This window comes from Acinonyx jubatus, chromosome D1 (assembly GCF_027475565.1).
Source record: "Acinonyx jubatus isolate Ajub_Pintada_27869175 chromosome D1, VMU_Ajub_asm_v1.0, whole genome shotgun sequence".
In the NCBI taxonomy this organism is placed as follows: Eukaryota; Metazoa; Chordata; class Mammalia; order Carnivora; family Felidae; genus Acinonyx; species Acinonyx jubatus.
The window spans coordinates 61,262,419-61,280,794 of record NC_069390.1 but is presented as its reverse complement, the minus strand read 5'-3'; the positions used below and the strand labels follow the sequence as shown (position 1 = coordinate 61,280,794).

The following is an 18,376-nucleotide window of genomic DNA, read 5'->3' as shown; positions in this document are numbered from 1 at the left end:
AAATGCCTTCATAAACATCATTTTAAATTACTACAGAATGTTCTATCCTATAGAGATGAGTCATAATTTACATAACCAATCCCAGATCAGACATTTAGATTATTTCCAACATTCATTATTATAATAAGAAGCCCTGTGATAAACGTGCTTGTGTGGAAAGTTCTATTTACATTTCTTATCAAGTCCTTAGGCTGGGTTTGAGGAAGAGGAATTACGGAGTCAAATGGCAGGAACAGTTTTCAAACTCTTGCTATTTGAGGCCAGGTTATTTTCCAAGTGATTTTACCCCACTGTGGACTCCACCACCAGAGCATGAGGGAGTGATCTCTCCATTGGCCACTTGTCTTTATTTTCGTTCTCCCTCTCTTAACTTTCCCCATTTATGTTGTTATCCTCTTCTCTTAGTCTAAACCTATCTTCCAGGTCAGAGAGACCTGGGAAAGGAATGAAAGGGGCTCTGGATTGATTGCATTTAGACCCTTCTCCTCCTGCCCAGCAGGGAAAGCAGGTCCACCTCAGGTCCTGGAATTTTAATTAACCTCCTAGCAGCAGAAATCTGATCCCTGAAGTTAGTCATTGCTCTGTGCTCAGTGCCAGGCCCCCAGGAGATAATAAGAGAGAGGTTGTACAGGTGATTGACAGTAGCTGGATTTGATCATACCTATAAGCAATGATCTGGGTGATGAGGAATGGTCTTGACCTTCTGGACAGAGAGGCCACATGATTTCTGTTAGCCCTGGAGCAGGGGATGAAAGAGCCCATTAGGCATATTCAAAAGTAGTCAACTTGGCTTCCACAGGCTTGCATCAGAAGCAAATATGCCCTGTGACACATGACATTTCAGGTCCAGGCACAGGGCTACATTGCCAAGGCCCAGGAGAGGCTGGCTTATATCCAGCTCAGACAAACATCTTTGATCAAATGGACTTGAGTTTGGGAATCACAACAAAGAGAAGCAGAGCTTAGAAAGAAAGTAGGATACTGCAGGAATCACAGACTATTAGAGAAGTCACCCAGGTTACAAATGAAGAAAAGGCTCGGAGAAGGAATGTTACCAAGTGTTCAATGACAGAGGTGAGGTAGGAAACCAGGCTGCCTGACTCCCATCAGTGCTCTTTCTGCTATAACATTCTGCGTATATTTTGTCCTGTGAGAGTTAGTCTGTTGAGTTCTTGTGGAAATGGAGTCAAGTTATCTGGACAGAATAGTTTCTAGGTGAAGCCACATTCTCCAGTGGGCCAGACGCTCCTGGCCCCCCGCCTCCACCCCCAACCTACTTTGTCCTGCAGAAGTACAAGGATATTGCACATGGTGGGTGTATACTTTTTTTTAATGCAGTGCTCCCTGAATCTGTAGTCTGGTGACCCTCTTCTCCCTCCGGGGCTCTCATCCCCAAATCACACACAGGCTTCTGAAAGAAAAGCATACTGGCCTAGACCAGACAAGATTGCTGGCTTATGTTTCTTCTTAAGAACTTCACAGTAGGGGCACCTGGATTGTTTTGTTGGTTGAGTATCCAGCTCTTAGTTTCAGCTCAGGTCGCAATCCCAGGGCCATGGGATTGAGCACCACGTCAGGCTCCATGATGACAGTGCAGAGACTGCTTGGGATCCTCTCTTTCTCTTTCTCTCTCTCAAAAACAAAAGCAAAACAAAAACAAACAGACAGACAAACAAACACCCCACCTTTACAGCAAAGTGGAATCTGCATCATGAAGTTACCACAAAGACGGGCAGACCCACAGAGGACTGGCAGCACTACCAGAGCCCAGAATCTGCGACTCGGCAGCTTGCTCACAGTTTGCAGCCTGCCTCTTCATCTTTAAATTGGACAGGACCCTACTTCTTCAGTGTGTATTTCAGGAATCATTGCTGGAATCAGCTGAGATCCTATGTGAAAGCTCTTGGTAGACTCTAAAACACTTCCCAGAAGTAAGCCAGATATGTTATCTGAGTAAGAAGGTACTGGGGGTGAGGGAAAGAAGGGTGTAGCATTCAAGGTAAACAGCAGCTGTCAGCCACCCCCTCTCTCCCCTGCTCTGGAGATCTGGACATCTTCCTGAGCCATCTTGTGGCAGCTGATCACTTAGAGCAGTTTTCAACCATATTTTAAAGAAAAGAATCCTTATTTATAAAGAAATAGTTCACAGGAGGACCCACAGCTATGAATTAATAATAGCAATATTGCTTTGGTTAGACTGGGGCTAGATGGTGAGAAAGTGGGACAAAGCCATGGCTTCATTTTTAACTCCTTAGGTGCTAACTCACAAAAACTGAAATATTTGTCCATCTGTTCAGAAGACATTTACTAATACTCCTAAATATCTAGATTCTGGCCAGCCTAAGTCTGCCTCCCGCCCCCTGATGGCTCAGGAAAGTGCCTCTGCTGACTGGATACATCCACTCAGCAGTAGGACTTTCCTTAGCTGGCCGGTGCGGTTTTCTTTTATACTTTTGGACAGTTAGTGCCCTATCACTCTTTGTTCATTTAGTCATGTAATCATTCGAGAGCAAAAGATTACAAGGAGTCTTTCAAAGTAGTGTAAGTCTTCATCAGTAGCAAAGGGTAAGTAGATATAGAAGAAAGAACTTTGTGTTTGAAGTTAGACTGATCTGGTTCCATCCTTGTACCCAATTTGTATTATCTGGCTAATCTTGATATAATCTCTTAATTGTTCCGGGCCTCAGTTTCCTCAATGGTAAAATGGGGCTAGTAATGCCTACCTCCCAAGGTTGTGTGTTAAGAAGGAAAGTGTAGCCTCCATACCACTTAGCCACCTCTCAGGGAACATTCTTAGAAAGTGTCCCAAATAAGTGTTCCCCTAATGTCTGTCTCACTAATGACACCACAAACTGCATGAAGGCAAGGACTAGATTTGGTTTGCTCATCATTGTATTCGTAGAACATAGCACAGCCCTGGCATACAATTAAATGAATGAAGGACTTAAAATGATCTAGGCACCACACTAAGCACTTGGCCTGCATCAGCTGCCAATCTTCACATACCCTATATCATAATTACTTCCCTTTGCTGGTGAGGAAACCAAAACTCACAGGGGCTAAATAAATTGTCCTCATTCATGGAGCACCTGGGTGGCTCAGTTGGTTGAGAGTCTGACTTCGGCTCAGCTCATGATCTCATGGTGCATGAGTTCAAGCCCCATGTCGGGCTCTGCTGACAGCTCAGAGCCTGGAGTCTGCTTCACGTTCTGTATCTCCCTCTCTCTCTACCCACCCCCCCCCCACTTGCACTCTTTCTCTCTCTCTCTCTGAAAAGTAAACATTAAAAAAGGTTTTTAAATAAACTGTCCTCTTTCATAGAGCCAGTAACAGACTGAACCTGCACTGAAGAACCCACATCTCTCTGCTCCTGAGGCTCTGCTTTAGTGTTACACATAACTGCCTTTGGCTGGAGAACTGGAGTGGCTTGTGTAGGTCCAGCTATGAGCAGACAGTACTTCTCCAGTACTTGGAGAAGGACACAGAAGGCCCATCAGGACAAGTTGAAAAAAAAAAAAAAAAAAGGCAGGGGTATTCAGACTCTATCACGTGGTCCAGGATTGTAAGGCCTACGTAGCCTGAAAGAGATTGGAGTGAGTTCATAGGCAGCCTTCAGCACAAAGGTGAAGATAGGGAATTTGTCTAGGGGATTAAAGAGCCTTTGAAGGGTTTAAATCAGGACAGTGACAACACCAACTTGGAAAGAGCATTCTGGCAGCAGCATGAAGGATGGATAGAAATGGAAAGAATGCACATAGGGTCCATTTAGGATACAGTTTAAGGCTTTCAAGTCAAGATTCCTCTCTGCCATCTACCAGCTCTGTGAGCTTGGGTAAGTGATTTCCCCTCTCTGAGTTCTGGTCTTCTCATTGGTATTGTGGGGATAATGTAGTACCTACCTCATGGGGCTGCTGGAGGGGTGAGAGAAGTGAGGCACAATGTCTGACACCCCCTGGGCTGTTTTTATATAAATGGAGGTGGAGAGGGAGAGTTGATAGTAGAAGCATTTCAGAGGTATAACTATGAATTTTGGCTACTTCTCCAAGGTAGGGAATAAGAGAAAGATACATAGTCAAAAGGTTCTGGGCATCTGCAGAAATGGTGATGTCGTTAGGGAGGACATGGCATTACACACCCTCTGCCCTGCCCTATTTGGAAAGCACCTCCCACCATGTGCTAGGTGTTTTGCAACCCTGCTTAATTCTGTGTCACCCCAGACCAGGAATTATGCTTTGGATTTCTAAAATAACATTGAGAGAGAGAGAGAGAGAGAGAGAGAGAAAACCCTTCTGCTATTTCTCTACTCCTATTTGTCATGATTATTAATCATAAGTAATATTTGTGTAGTATATTCCAGTTTAGAGAACATTTTCATCTATATTATTATATCAGGGATGAAAGAAAATTCATCAACCGTAACTGGACTATTGAACAGTCTGAACTCAGCGGGGCACAAATGCAAACAGGTTTGATTTTTTTCTCTCTCTCTAATCACCGCCTTCATCAATGGGATCAAATGGCCCTCCCCTACCCCTTAATGACACCTTCGGTACACCTTCCATGCTTTTCTGGTTGCTTTTTGATCTAAAAATGCGCCGCCTTGTCTACAACTTCAATCCCATGTCCTAATTAATACTTACCCCGACCTCTTTCCACAAGGCTGGTCAGTCTCTGGCCTCAGTGACTTGTCATGGAGGTAGGGAGGAGGGAAGCATGCCTGCAACTTAAAGTAGGGAATGAAAGATAGGACAAAACTAGTTCTCTTACGTATCCAGATTTCTGTTGGGATCATTTCTGCTTTAGCTTCTCGGGCTATGTACAATGTCTGTGAGATGGACGTCAGGTGTCTAAACACAGGCTCCCCATGGGCACATGTGAGAAAGCTTCAGGGGACCTGGCAGGGGCAAGAGATCTTCCTGGGGTTCATTTCTGTGATGAGAGAGGGAGCTCACACCCTAGACAACCTCTTCCAAGCCTGTCCCCTCCCCCAGCGGTCATTCTATGTGTTTCCCCCCTCCCCCCCCCACCACAATGTCTTACAGCCAGGGTCCTTGTGGGTGGTCCTTTCCCCCTACTCATGGGCTAGGCTAGTGACTTGAAGTTGAAGAATTTCCCTCTGTGTCCCTAGTCTCCTGCTTAAGCAGCTTTCAGGGTGTATGGGCAAGGAGATCAGGGCCAGGATGTGTGGCCACTGAGCATTTTTCTTACAGTGCAGCACTGTACCCCTTTTTTCCTGGCTTCAGAGTCTGGCAGCCAATTCCCTGCTCCCCATCACTTACCCAGGGTAGAGTGTCTGTGACCTTTCCCCCTCCTCCATCCCTGTCTCTAATGGAAGGATTCTAGCCTGCAGTATCTGCCCCAGGACCCTCTGTTGGAGGGGCCAGTTAGGGGGGTCGTGGTGGTAGGAGAAGCCACGGAAGGCAGGGATGGGAGCAAAGGGAGAACAGAGAGCTCACATGTGCTGGTTTTATGAGTGAACCTGAGCATAACTGGTGTCTGGAAGGAAGTCTCTGGGGAGACTGCAATGTGCAAAAGATGTTGAGAAATAGAGTGGTGAAGAAAGCATTGTTTCAGTTAAGTGTGCAGTGTACTAGAATATGCTATACTATAGCATAGTTCGTGCACGTGAGAGAGAATGTGGTAAACGTTAAATTGCTTGTCAATTACTTTTAATGCCATTTGGAAATATAACACTAATTAGGGTTGGTCTTCAGGCAAATTGTATTACCTTTCATGAATCTTAATTGTACCATTCCCATTCCTAAGATATAGAAAGTGAGGCAAAAAGAGGTTAAGAGAATTTCCCGATATCATAAGATTATAAGGAGTAGATCCCAGACTCAAACCCCAGTGTTGGTCTAAGTACAAATTTGTTCTATGATGTAATAGTGCTAGTATGTTATATGGAAGAGACCACTATGACTCACAAATTCTCCCAAAATCAGAATTGTTCAAGGGAAAATACCTCCAAAAATGATAAGAATTTATGTAAGTATTGGGGACCCCCCAAATCCATTTCTATAAGCTGAAGTTGGAGACACCTTGAGAGTCACCTTGAAGAGGCAAGCAGTCTGTATCCCTCCCACAGATGCCCCTGATTCCCACCACAGCCTCTGATAATTGGAGCTCAAAGACCCTAGTCATAGTTACCAGAGCCAGGCCTCTGGTAGGAACACTCCAGAGAAATAAAGAGGCATTTCTATAGAAAAGTAGAATCTCAAAGTCCATCTTCAAATACAGGTACCTGGAGAGAGGGCTGCTCTGGTCTTGAATTTCATGCCAGTCCACAATGGGAGAAGCAGAAATGATGCACTAAGGCAGCTTTGCAAGCAAATAAAGCAGGCAAGAGCCCACCAAGATGGCTGGGCTACGAGAAGCCATTGGAAGCTGAGAGCCTTACCCAGAATCCATGACCCATTATTGAAGGTTGTGTCGATGTTTGTTTGTTTTCCTATATGTGAGCTAAAATATATCTTCCTGTAGCTTTTGTGCATCCATCCTTTAGAGAATATATAACAGAGCACATACGTATAAGTCTATACCTTCTTTCTTCAACACTGTTTAATATTTTAAGACTCCAACATTGTCTCCCACAAATTTCTTCTCTTCAGATTTGACATTGCATCTCCTTTCAGTCAGACACAGGACATGTGTCAAGTCCTTCATCATCCTGGTCACTCTTCAGAGAACATTTTATTTTTTTTATTTTTTTTTATTTTTTTTAATGTTTTTATTTTATTTTTTGAGACAGAGAGAGACAGAGCATGAACGGGGGAGGGTCAGAGAGAGAGGGAGACACAGAATCTGAAGCAGGCTCCAGGCTCTGAGCTGTCAGCACAGAGCCCAATGTGGGGCTTGAACTCATGGACTGTGAGATCATGACCTGAGCCAAAGTCAGACACTCAACCGGCAGAGCCACCCAGGCGCCCCCAGAGAACATTTTAAATACCATATAGCATTTGTGTAGGAGAGAACAGACTAGTCCAGGGGTCATCTGACCAGCACACAGTGTTGGAACCAATAAAGAACCATTATGTATTGAGCGGCATTTAGCATTCTTTCAGTTGTTTTATCAACATTATCTCATTTTAATCTTCATTGAATGATGAAATGGCATTATTATCTCATATTTACCAATAAGGAAATGGAAGCTCAGAAAGAATAAATTACTTTCCTTAAGATACACAACTAGTAGATAGCAGAGCAGGAATCTGAACCTTGATCTGAACACCACCAAATTCATACTCTCTGTTGCATTTTCAAGATCATTCCTTATGTCTAGATATTTCACTTCAGTTAATTCAGCTACATGGGAGTCAAAAAGAAAAGCCATGGGCTATTTTTTCTTGCTCTGCCAAGTGTCCAATGATCATCTTGAATTTCCTAGAATCCAGATAGTTTTCTGATTTGTAAGGTCAAATCTATGATCTCAGTTCCCCTCTTCAAGAAAATTAAAATAATTGATGTTCTTCATCTCATCTGTTCTTTAGCACCTCTCTTATGGTGCCCGTTGCTGAATAAACATGCCAGCCAAAATAGTTACATCTTTACCAGTCTCCATCTGCTTTATTGGTTTCTTCAAATAAAATAGTATTGTGATGAATAATACCATCTAATTGTAAATATGCACATTGAAGCTCGGGAAACACTGCTTCCAGTGGCTTCCGGAGTGCCTTGATGGGGCCTGTAGACCTCAGTCTGCGTGGCTGCATGGCTCTCAGAAGTATCCATGAAAAGTAATTTGAACAGGGACCACAGTCCACCTCTCACCCACACATAACACCAATCTCAATGTCTCCCATTCTCTGTTGCAGCCAACATCATCCAAGCATTCTGATAAGGTATAGACATGATGATATCCAGGCACTTTCCACTACACCACAGCCACTCAATTAAAGACAAATGAATGGGTTAAGCAACTAAGTAATGAGAGAGTAGATGACAGGATAGGTGGATGGATATTTGTTGGTTGGATAGATAAATGGATTGATGAGTAGAAAGATAGGGTGAATGATACTTGAAACAAGAAAGGGGGGGAGAAGAGAAGGGAAAGAAGCAGGAAAGGAGATTCAGATGAAAGCTATGGCATTCTTGAAAATTGACAGCAGAGAATTTAAAAGGGCTACTTGATAATAGTAGTAGTACCAGAAAACTTTAATTGAGTACTTACTATGCCCCAGGAAGTGTTCTAAGCATTCTATAAAATTATCTCATTTTACCCATCACAGCAACATTATTATTTACGTATTAACGTAGATGCAAAAACTGATAAAATAGGCCACAATAAATTTTCCTATCTGTATCCACCCGGAGCCAGGTCTGTCATCTAGAGTCACACAGACCAGGGGGCCGCCTCTTCCCAACAATCCAATATTCAAATTAAAGTCAACAAACATTTTTTGTAGAAGTGAGATGTATGGGTAAGTAAGACCAAGTCCCTCAAAAGCCTCATGGTGACAGAGAAGGGACAAGTAAGCAAATTTGTAGATTATAGTGTGGTCTGCTAAACAGCCACACAAAGAATGTTTAGAGTTTTGAGACAAGATATGAAGGTTGGCCCTATGAAGGGGCAATAATCATATATACCCACTCCTGATTCTCCCTTCTCTTGCAGGAATTTCCTGTTCTTTCTTACAGCCTCTTTTCCTAGCCCCTCACCAATCTGCCCCCATTTCTGGGTGGCTCCAGTTTATCTACAACTTTCTCAGAATGTGATTCCTGGGACACTCTGACTGGGGAGGAGAAAGGATGGTATGGAGAAACATTTCCTGCCCCATCTGTATCACTATTGCTGAAATAAAATGGTTAACCAGACTATAGGATCTGAAATCCTAAACCACTTCCTAGATGATATACTCTTGTTCTACACATGTGCTATTGGCCTCAACAACCAGCTATCTCCACTCTTCATGGCGAGGAAATAGTAAGAGCAAATAACATCATGTCACCTATCTTTTCCCATTCATTTTCTCTATTTCTATTTTAGGTAAGGTTTCCTTCTTTGATTCTTTTTTTTTAAATATTTTTAAATGTTTATTCATTTTTGAAAGACAGAGAGAGACAGAGTGCAAGCAGGGGTGGGGCAGAGAGAGAGGGAGACAGAATCCGAAGCAGGCTCCAGGCTCAGAGCTGTCAGTACAGAGCCTGATGCAGGACTCAAACTCACAAACCACAAGATCATGACCTGAGCTGAAGTCGGACACTTAACCGATTGAGCCACCCACACACCCCATGCATCTTTGATTCTAACCCAAATATGACTTAATGAAATGTATTACAGTCACATCAATACCAAGTAATATCACTCTACCTGTATTGAATTTCTGACAGTGATGCATTGTTACCAAATGGAAAGATTGACCACATATTCCCAATTAGCTGATGATAGCTGAAGCCTACATCTGTGCTTTTCCATATTAATGAATATGATGAAATTAACAGCGCATTGTCTCAAAGCATATATTATCAAATGTCATATTTTTCCTATACTTAGTTTACAGGGTCATGTACTCATAAAAGAATATGGTGAGTCATCTCCTGAAATGTAAACTTTACACAGTACAATGATAACATTCCTCACTTATCTATGTTCCCTGTGAGTTTTTAAAGACCCAACCCAATCCTTCCTCCTCTCTGATGGCTCCCTAGACTGGTGGTTTTCAAAGTGTAGTCCCTGGACCAGCAGCACCAGCATCTCCTGGAAACTTGTTAGAACTGTAAATTCTCAAGCCTTACCAAATCAGAAACTCTAGAGGTGGGGCCCAGGAATCTGTGTTTTAACAAACTTTCAAGGTGATGCTGATTGATGCATGCTAAAGTTTGAGAACCATTGTCCTAGAATGATGGCCCCTGGGAAGTATTCTGTTCAGTTCAAACCACAAACATTTATAGAGAAACTGCTATGAAACAAGTCCTGAACTAGACCCTAGGGACTGGTGGCATGGAGGTGGATAAGACACAGAACATGTCTTTAAAAAACTAATGTCTAGTGGAAACTGCAAATATGTCTAAGCAGAGGCACAATAGTGTAATACTGTTCTGCCTGGCCAGAGCTGGTCAGTAGACTCTCCCTTTTTTTTAAGCTTATTTATTTGGAGAGAGAGAGAGAGAGAGAGAAAGAGAGTTTCACGCATGAGCAGGGGAGAGGGGCAGAGAGAGAGAGAGAGAGAGAGAGAGAGAGAGAGAAAACCAAGCAGGCTCCACACTCCACACTGAGCCCAGTGGAGGGCTTGAACTCACAACCATAAGATCATGACCTGAGCTGAACTCAAGAGTCAGACACTTAACTGACTAAGCCACCCAGCTAACCCTAGACTCTCTTGATGATAGATCGATTGATCAGTCTCCAGAGATTCAGGAAGTCTAGCCTGGATACCAGGAATCTCACCTTGCTTGAGAACACTGTTGTGGTTAACAGCACAGGTCTAAAGCGAGACTGTGGTATAAACCTTGCCTCTGCCATTTGTTAGTTGTGTGATCTGTTGCAAGTTGGCCACTCTGCTCAGCAAAAGGATAAGGCATACTGCCAAGAAGTATGCAGGCTGAAGCCTGATTGCCTGGATTTGAATCCCAGCTCTGCCACATACTAGTTGTGTAACCTTGGGCAAGTTGCTTAAACTTTCTATGCCTCAGTCTTCCTATCTGAAAAAAATGTCTGAATGTTTCTAAGATTTCCCAACTGTACCTGTTTGATATTCCTTACAAAGTGTTGTGAGGGTCAAAGAAGATGCTGTATGTGAAACCACTTTGTAAACTAAAGCAGAGCACAAAAAGAAGAGATTCTTGCCAAATTTACAGCTAGCTACGGATGTGCATGTTCTGTGTCTTCATTAGCCCCCTGAACCAGAAACCTGGCACACAAACTCCCTTCCCTCCTTCCTCACACTCCATCTACTCTCAGTCTTAGATCTCAGGATGGGTTGGGGTTCAGAGGAAGAAAGGAGAATCACTCTATCTAGCTTAAGCAGAAAGGGAGGTATTACACAGAGATCAGCAAACTACAACCCAAGGGCCAAATCTGGCCCACTGCCTGCTTCTGTAAATAAAGTTTTGTTGGAATACAGTCATACTCATTTATGTGTTTTCTGAGGCTGCTTTCTTCCTAAACTGGCAGAACTGAATAGCTACAACAGAGAGCATATGGCTTACAAAGCCTAAAATATTTACTACCTGGTTCCTTTCTGAGCCCTGACTTGTAGAACCACTGAGAAAGCTGAAGAAACTGACTCCAGGCTGAACTCCCAGAAATAACCCTCGAAGCAACACAGTAGAATCAGGCTCCCAAGAGAGCCACTGCCTCTGCTGTCATCAGGAAGCAGTAGAAACAGGAAGTTGTGTAACAGAGGGGGAAGCTGCCACTGCACGTGCTGGCTGCAGTGGTGCCCACTTTGCTATGATAAAAATTGTCCCTCTAGGAACCTCTGCTATAGCCACACAAAAAAATCAAATGTCCATGACTGTCCGGGCCAGCAAAGACATTAGAAGCCCAGCTACACAACCCTCCACCTTGGGTGGATATATATATATATATATATATATATATATATATATATATATATATATATATATGTCTGTGTGTGTGTGTGTGTGTGTGTATACACACACACAAGGTGGCAGGTTGTGTAGCTGGGCTTCTAATGTCTTTGCTGGCCCAGACAGTCATGGACATTTGATTTTTTGTGTGGCTATAACAGTATTATATATATATATATATATATATAAAGAGTGAGAGAGAGAAAAAGCACACATGAGCAGGGGAGAGGGGCAGAGGGAGAGGGAAAGAAAATCTTAAGCAGGTTCTTAAGACCCTGATGCAGGGCTTGATCCCACGACCCTAGGACCATGACCTGAGCTGAAATCAAGAGTTGGATGTTCAACTGACTTAGCCACCCAGGCACCCCTTACATGGATATATCTTCATGGGGAAACCCAAATCACATCTAGACCCTGATAAAAGGAGATTGAAATGGATGTTGAGCAAACCAGTATTCACCAGTTCTCAATCAGAAGCAGATTCTGTGTGGGCTTCATTCCATTCTGTAAGATTCCCTAGTTTTCTAGGTCCTCGCATAATGATTCCAAAGCTGTTCGGGTTCCTCTCCCTCACAGTGCCGGAAGGAGTTCAATAAAATCAGAACTCTGTAGGTTCAAGGAGTTATTTATTGAGAACTGAAACCACATTATGGAAAAAAAACTACCCAGAGCTCACTAATAGATCATTTAAGCACAAATATGTCGGTGCAATTATGAATAACTCAAGGACCAGCCCACCCACAGAGGGGTGCCCATGAATCTTCCAGAGGAAAACTGCCCTGATACCTTGTGAAGCTGTCTCTAACCTCTGAGTGGCTTGGGGAATTGTCTCCTCCCTCTCTAGCCTTGACTCCCTGAAATGGCTGTTTTCTGAGGTCCCTTCCCACTGTAAAAGTCTACGATTTTCGAAAGGTGTTCGTTCCCCATAAATGCGGGGATTCAAGGGCATGCTGAACGGAATCAGGCTGTAGAAATCAGGATTTCATTAGCCCAAGGCAGAAGAGGAGGTGGCCTGGAGCTTCAGTACCACGTGGGAGCCAGGCTCTGTGTACTGGATTAATAAAGGACCTGTCTCCTGGAGATTATCTGTTTAATTCCACATCCAGAACAGCCATTTCTGAGGAAGCACTGACCTGTCACCCTCGCCTGGGGGTTTAGCCACCCTTTCCCAGTGCCTCTCTCCCCCTGTGTCTTCCCTCAATTTCATTCTGACAGCTGAAAAGATGACAGTGACAAGACGGACACAGCCCAGGAAGATAAAAACAATGTGAAATACAGAGATTGGGAGCTTATCAGCCAAACAGGACATGGGATATAAAAAGTAATCAACCTGAAGCTCTTATCAAAATCTCTTTCAGGGAAAGGTTTTCAAATTCTGTCATTGCTCAAGGAAAAATTATCGGATTATTGTGAATTTTATTCACTAGGCATTCTGTACACAAAGAATGTACATATTCGTGCTAGAGGCTACAGGTAGTTTATGCCTTGAGAATTATGTCTGGGAATTTTAATCATCGCATTCTTTAAAACTGAGACATCAATGACATACACGCATAGGCTTACCAAACCCATTGCCATCACGATAATTATAACACCCCCTATGGTGTTCTTAAACATCATGCTAAATATGTTGTATGTGCTGTTTCATGTGGTCCTTTCAGCACTTCTGTCCTACTTGATGTTGCCATTTCCGTTTTACAGGTTAGGAAACTAAGGCTCAGAGCAATTGCCCAAAGGCATACAAGTAAGAGAGTCAGAGCCAAGATTCACTTCTAGGTCAGCACCCCTCCAAAGCCCACGAGACATTTAGGTAAACTAAAACCCTTCCGTGGCTTCCTTATATTTTTAGAATAAAATCCAAACTCTGCCACCCCAGTTGTTGCAGGGAAGTGCAGTATAAAAATCCTTTTGCTGTTTCTTCATTCTACCAAAGGGAGAAGAGGCCAAGGAGGAGCCCTGAGCGCCACAGAAGAGGGAAGGGGCCAGCTGGGCCATGGGAAAGAGAACTGTCATCTGTGGGCCCTCCAAAATGAGGCCACTTTCCCACCATTCACTCCTCCTTCAAAATATTGTTAAACAGTGGCATGATATGAAATATGCTACCTAATTTATGCATTCAGCTGTTTGCCCCTGTGGGGCAATCTGTCTTCTTTAATTGTTCAAAGCATGCCCGATACAGTCAGTGAGTTCAAAATAATGTGTTTGAGGAAAGCTAGTTTGGAAATTTTCTTAACCACCTGTCAGCAAACCTATCTGAGCAATTTTCTAGAAAGAGCAGTGCATATAGCACAGCATCCTGGAGCCAGAAGAGACTTTGGAGGGCATTCGGATCAGCTCACTCTATAAAAATGAAAAAAGTGAAGGCTAGACTAAAACAGACCAGCTCACCAGCAAGTCCCCGGCGGGAGCTCCTGATACCATTTCAAGGGCTCCTTCCACCGGCCAATGGCTTATAGGTCGCTTGTTGCCCAGAGAAAGCTTTATTCAGGCAACCTTGACACCAAGCCAAAAGAAGGCAATATGATAGTTGTGATAAGTGATTATAATACTAAAGAAAAATGTAAAATTTAACACTGTATTAAAAACAGATCAGTTATAGGTTTTCTTAATTAGCAAAACAACGTAAAGAAAATGTGTGTGAACATGTTTATAGTGATTATCTCAGAAAGATGAGACCATAGATAGATGTTCCTTTTACTAATACTTCTCTATACTTTCCAGATATTCTGCAATTAATGTACATTAATTTGATAACTGGAAAAAATGCCATGCCCCCTCCTAATACTAGAGTAGTGAAAGCTATCTGGAAGAACATCTTATTGTGAGAGCTGAGCCTCTCTCAGTGAGCCCCATGCAGAGTCCAAGAAGCCAACCCGTGCCTTCAGTGCCGGAGGGAGAAAGTCTGAATTCTGTCCTGGCCTGCCACTGTGTGAAGCTGGAGCAAACCACTGCCTTCTCTGGGCCACTTTCTCCCAATCTACAAAATGCGGAAGCTGATCCTTCCAAGCTCCAAGTCCCCTCCTCGCTCTGGCATCCTGCAGAAAAGAAGTGCTATTTGAGAGACTTAGACAGTGTCTACAAAAAGAAGCATAGTCAGTCTCTGGGCATCAGGACTTGGTGAGCACAGGAGCTTCTCAAATAGGTCCTTCAGTGTTTTGGATGCAGGCCAGCCAGCTGGGAGGTATAGTCATGGAATGCAGCAGTTAGAGAGGCCATCATCCTGGGGTGAAGGCCATTGTTTTTACTCAGTGGACTGCGGAGTAAGAAAACTTGAGGAAGGGTCTGGAACCCCACTTTGGGAAGGAAACAGTCCTAGGTCCTTGCCCAGCTGACCCAGGAGTGCCGTGGAGACCATGGCCATACTCTTCTTAAAAAATTTTTTTTGACGTTTATTTATTTTTGAGACAGAGAGAGACAGAGCATGAACGAGGGATGGTCAGAGAGAGAGGGAGACACAGAATCTGAAACAGGCTCCAGGCTCTGAGTTGTCAGCCCAGAGCCCAATGCGGGGCTCGAACTCACAGACCGCGAGACCATAACCTGAGCCGAAGTTGGCCACTTAACCGACTGAGCCACCCAGGTGCCCCATGGCCATACTCTTCTTACACATGGAGAGATGTCAGGCCTGCAGGCCTAAGACCTTATCCCAAGTTCTGGAAGACCATGATTTTATTTTGGAGAATAAAAAGAAATTATCAAATAAAAGTTTCTCAATACATACATAGCTCAGGCATTAAGCTCCCCCAAGGAAACCCTCATAGTTGTTACTCGGCCAACTCCAGGTTCGACCACATGCTCCTCCTCTGCTCCTGCAACATCCTGAATTTCCCACATTCAGGAACTAACCATCTATATAGAACTATTTTACTGGATGTCCCTTTCAAAACTGTGAAATCCTTCAGGCAGTGTCAAGCTTCATTCACACAGCACAAAACCTGGTCAGTATAGATTAGGGGTCAGCAAAGTGTGGCTCACAGCCACATCCAGCCACTCTCTGGTCTTGTGAATAAAGTTTTAGTGGCACACAGCCATGCCCCTTGGTTTTCCTAGTGTCTATAGCTGCTTTTGCTCAGTAACAGCACAGTTGGACATTTGCAATAGTGAACATTTTGCCTGGAAAAGTTAAAATATTTACTATCTTACTCTTTAAGAAAAAGTTTGCCAGTTCCTGCTATATTGGTTTGCTAAGGTTGACAAAACAAAATACCACAAACTGGATGGTTTGAAGAAATTTATTTCTTCCCTGTTCTAGAGGCTGAATGTCTGAGATCAAGGTGTTGGCTCGGTCAGTTTCTTCTAAGGCCTCTCTTCCTTGCTTGTAGATGGCTGTCTTCTCTCGGTGTCTTCCCACAGTCTGTGACCATGATGTAATGTCTTGCTATAAAGACATCAGTCACATCACATTAACCCCACCCCCCCCCCCGATGACTTCAGAGTAACTAAATTACTTCTTTAAAAACCATATCTCCAAATGCAGTCATGTTGTGAGGTACTGGCAGTTGGAATTGTAATATATGAATTTAGGGGAGATACAATTCAGACCATAACACCTGGGTGTAGACCCCCAATAAATGTTACATGAGCTGAGCCTTTCTGCCCACAGTGCAGGGCACAAAGTTTTGCTCAATTAATGTGTTTCCCTCCCCTAACACTCAACAGTAATCCAAACAGCTTCCTTAAAATTTCAAAGGCTCATGGGGGCAATTTCTACAGAAATGGAAATTAAAGATCTGTTTATTTTAGCATCTTTCCAACATTCATTCATTGGTTTCTGGAAAACTTTCACACCCTCAGTTGTGCTCTTTTATAGGTTGGGGGGTTTCTGTGTTGTACATTCCCCAATCAAAAAGTTCTTCTTGTAGTATGAATACTGACAACAGCAATGCAATGTGAAGGCTGAAAAGAAAGGGCATGAAGCCATAATGGACATGCTACCACAAGGGAGCCATGCCCAGATACCAACAGAAAGGGTGTGATGTGAGTTTTACATATCTTAATTGTGAAATGCCAAACCCCCCGAGGAAAGTCAACTATCACTCCCCTCCCTGATGTGTCTAGAGCACAGTCACAAAGCACACATTTCCAAAGTATGGCCCAGAAATTAGGCACATGGGTGAAGGCAAGATACTTCAGTAAACCTCCAACAGAGGGGTGTTCATGCAGGAGTGGAAAGACTGGGAATCAGTAGCTTTTTAGCAGTGGTCATTTGGCCCCATAATGTTTCTGACTTGCCCTAAGTAGAACTAACTGCTCTTGATCCTGTGCTTTGAAAATCTGTATATGTCTAAGACCTAGAACACCATGGGCCAAATGTTTCTAGAGTGAATGATCCTTGGGCATCTTGGGCATACCTTTGTTACAGAAGGCAGTATTTTGCATATCCTAGATGTCAGTCCTCTCTGCTGGAATTTGACTTCAATAAGGAAAAATACTGGGGTTTTTCTGTCTCCAAGACTTAGCACTGGCTTGATAAATGGTGAATATTCTTGCCATTTCTAATCTCTTATAATTCCATAGTAGAATCAAAGAGGAGGTGTTAGAGAGAGAGATCGGGTTCTAACAGGTATTTAGCATGTTCTCCTTGAAAGGTGTAGCTGGGCTTGAAAAACGCATGTTTTGAATACCTATTACAGGCACAGTGCTTGGCCCTTTGGTAAATGTATTAGCATTTAATCCTTCCAGTAACCCCCTGAGTTTGGCACCATGATATGTTTATGGGAGGCCACATAACTCACTCTTTATGAGCTTGGGTCTTGGGATCAAACAATTTGGAAACAGCTTCTTAAATAGCTGAGTGGCTTCAAGTAACTCAGTTGGTCACCCTCTGCTTCAGTTTTCTTATCTGTAAAATGGGAATAAAAAGAGAACCCCAATTCCCAATTTATAGGTTTATTATGAGGAATGGATGAGATGCTACATAATATAAAATAGGTTAGACAATACACATAAAGGAGTTTGTATATAATAAGTGCTCAATAATTACTCAATTAGTAATTGAGCTCAATAAGTGCTCAATTACTACTATTATTATTATCACCTATTTTATAAATGATCAAGTGAGCTCTTCCAACTTTCCTCAATAGGTGGTTTGCTCAACTCCCAAATCTTTGGGAGAAGGAAAGAGAAAGGACAAGGAGTGTCTGTCCTCAGCTCTCCTAAAAGAACATGAAAATGCATGACTCCTCATCTATTCTATTGGAGTGGTCACCCCTGGTTGGCTATTCAGGCTTTGCAAGAAAGTGGCACTTGGGAGGGGGTGACATTCCCAAATGATGGATATGTCTACCACAGACATAGTTAAGTAAGGGCATTCTAGGCAGAGGAAATAGCCCAAAGACAGGAAAGTATAGACGGCACTCCAGGAATGATAATAGCAGAATTTAACTGAAATTTGGATAAATTGGGAACATCTTGTAGAAGGCCTTGAATGCTAAACTAAGCAATGGGGAGCCAATGAAGGTCACTGATGAAGAGAACTGGTCTTATCATGGCTGAGCCTTAGGAATAATTCTCTAGCTATTGTTGAGTACAGTTGATTGCAGTTAACGCAAAGATGCAGGAGGTAGGTGCTCAGTTAAGAGGCTATTATAAGAGCATTGTTTAGTCAGTTTTATAATCTAGAGTTTAGTTCAACTGGCCCCTATTGACTCCTAACCCTGTCAATCCAAAGAAATCAAGTGTGTATCAACAGAATTGTATATACCAATCTCTCCCTTTTCTAAACATCCATCTTAAGAGAAAGTTAAATTGCTTTTAATTGTCCAATTTCTTTTCATAAAGCCAAGTTGATTGCTAGACAAACAGTCACGAGAGAAGCTTTGAAGAGCTCACTTGCCTCTTAATC

General features: G+C 43.0%; 1 protein-coding gene and 1 long non-coding RNA gene across 2 annotated transcripts in view; one reads left to right on the top strand and one right to left on the bottom strand.

Moving 5' to 3' along the window:
- Positions 1-18,376, top strand: part of TENM4 (teneurin transmembrane protein 4) — a 2,866,770-nt gene that overhangs the window by 1,993,146 nt on the left and 855,248 nt on the right. The gene's annotated exons all lie outside the window — the stretch shown is intronic.
- Positions 1,201-5,427, bottom strand: LOC128311654 (uncharacterized). The gene is made up of 3 exons (XR_008290168.1): positions 5,280-5,427; positions 4,641-4,723; positions 1,201-1,632 (listed from the first exon to the last, which is right to left on the bottom strand). It is a non-coding gene; the product is annotated as an uncharacterized LOC128311654 (long non-coding RNA).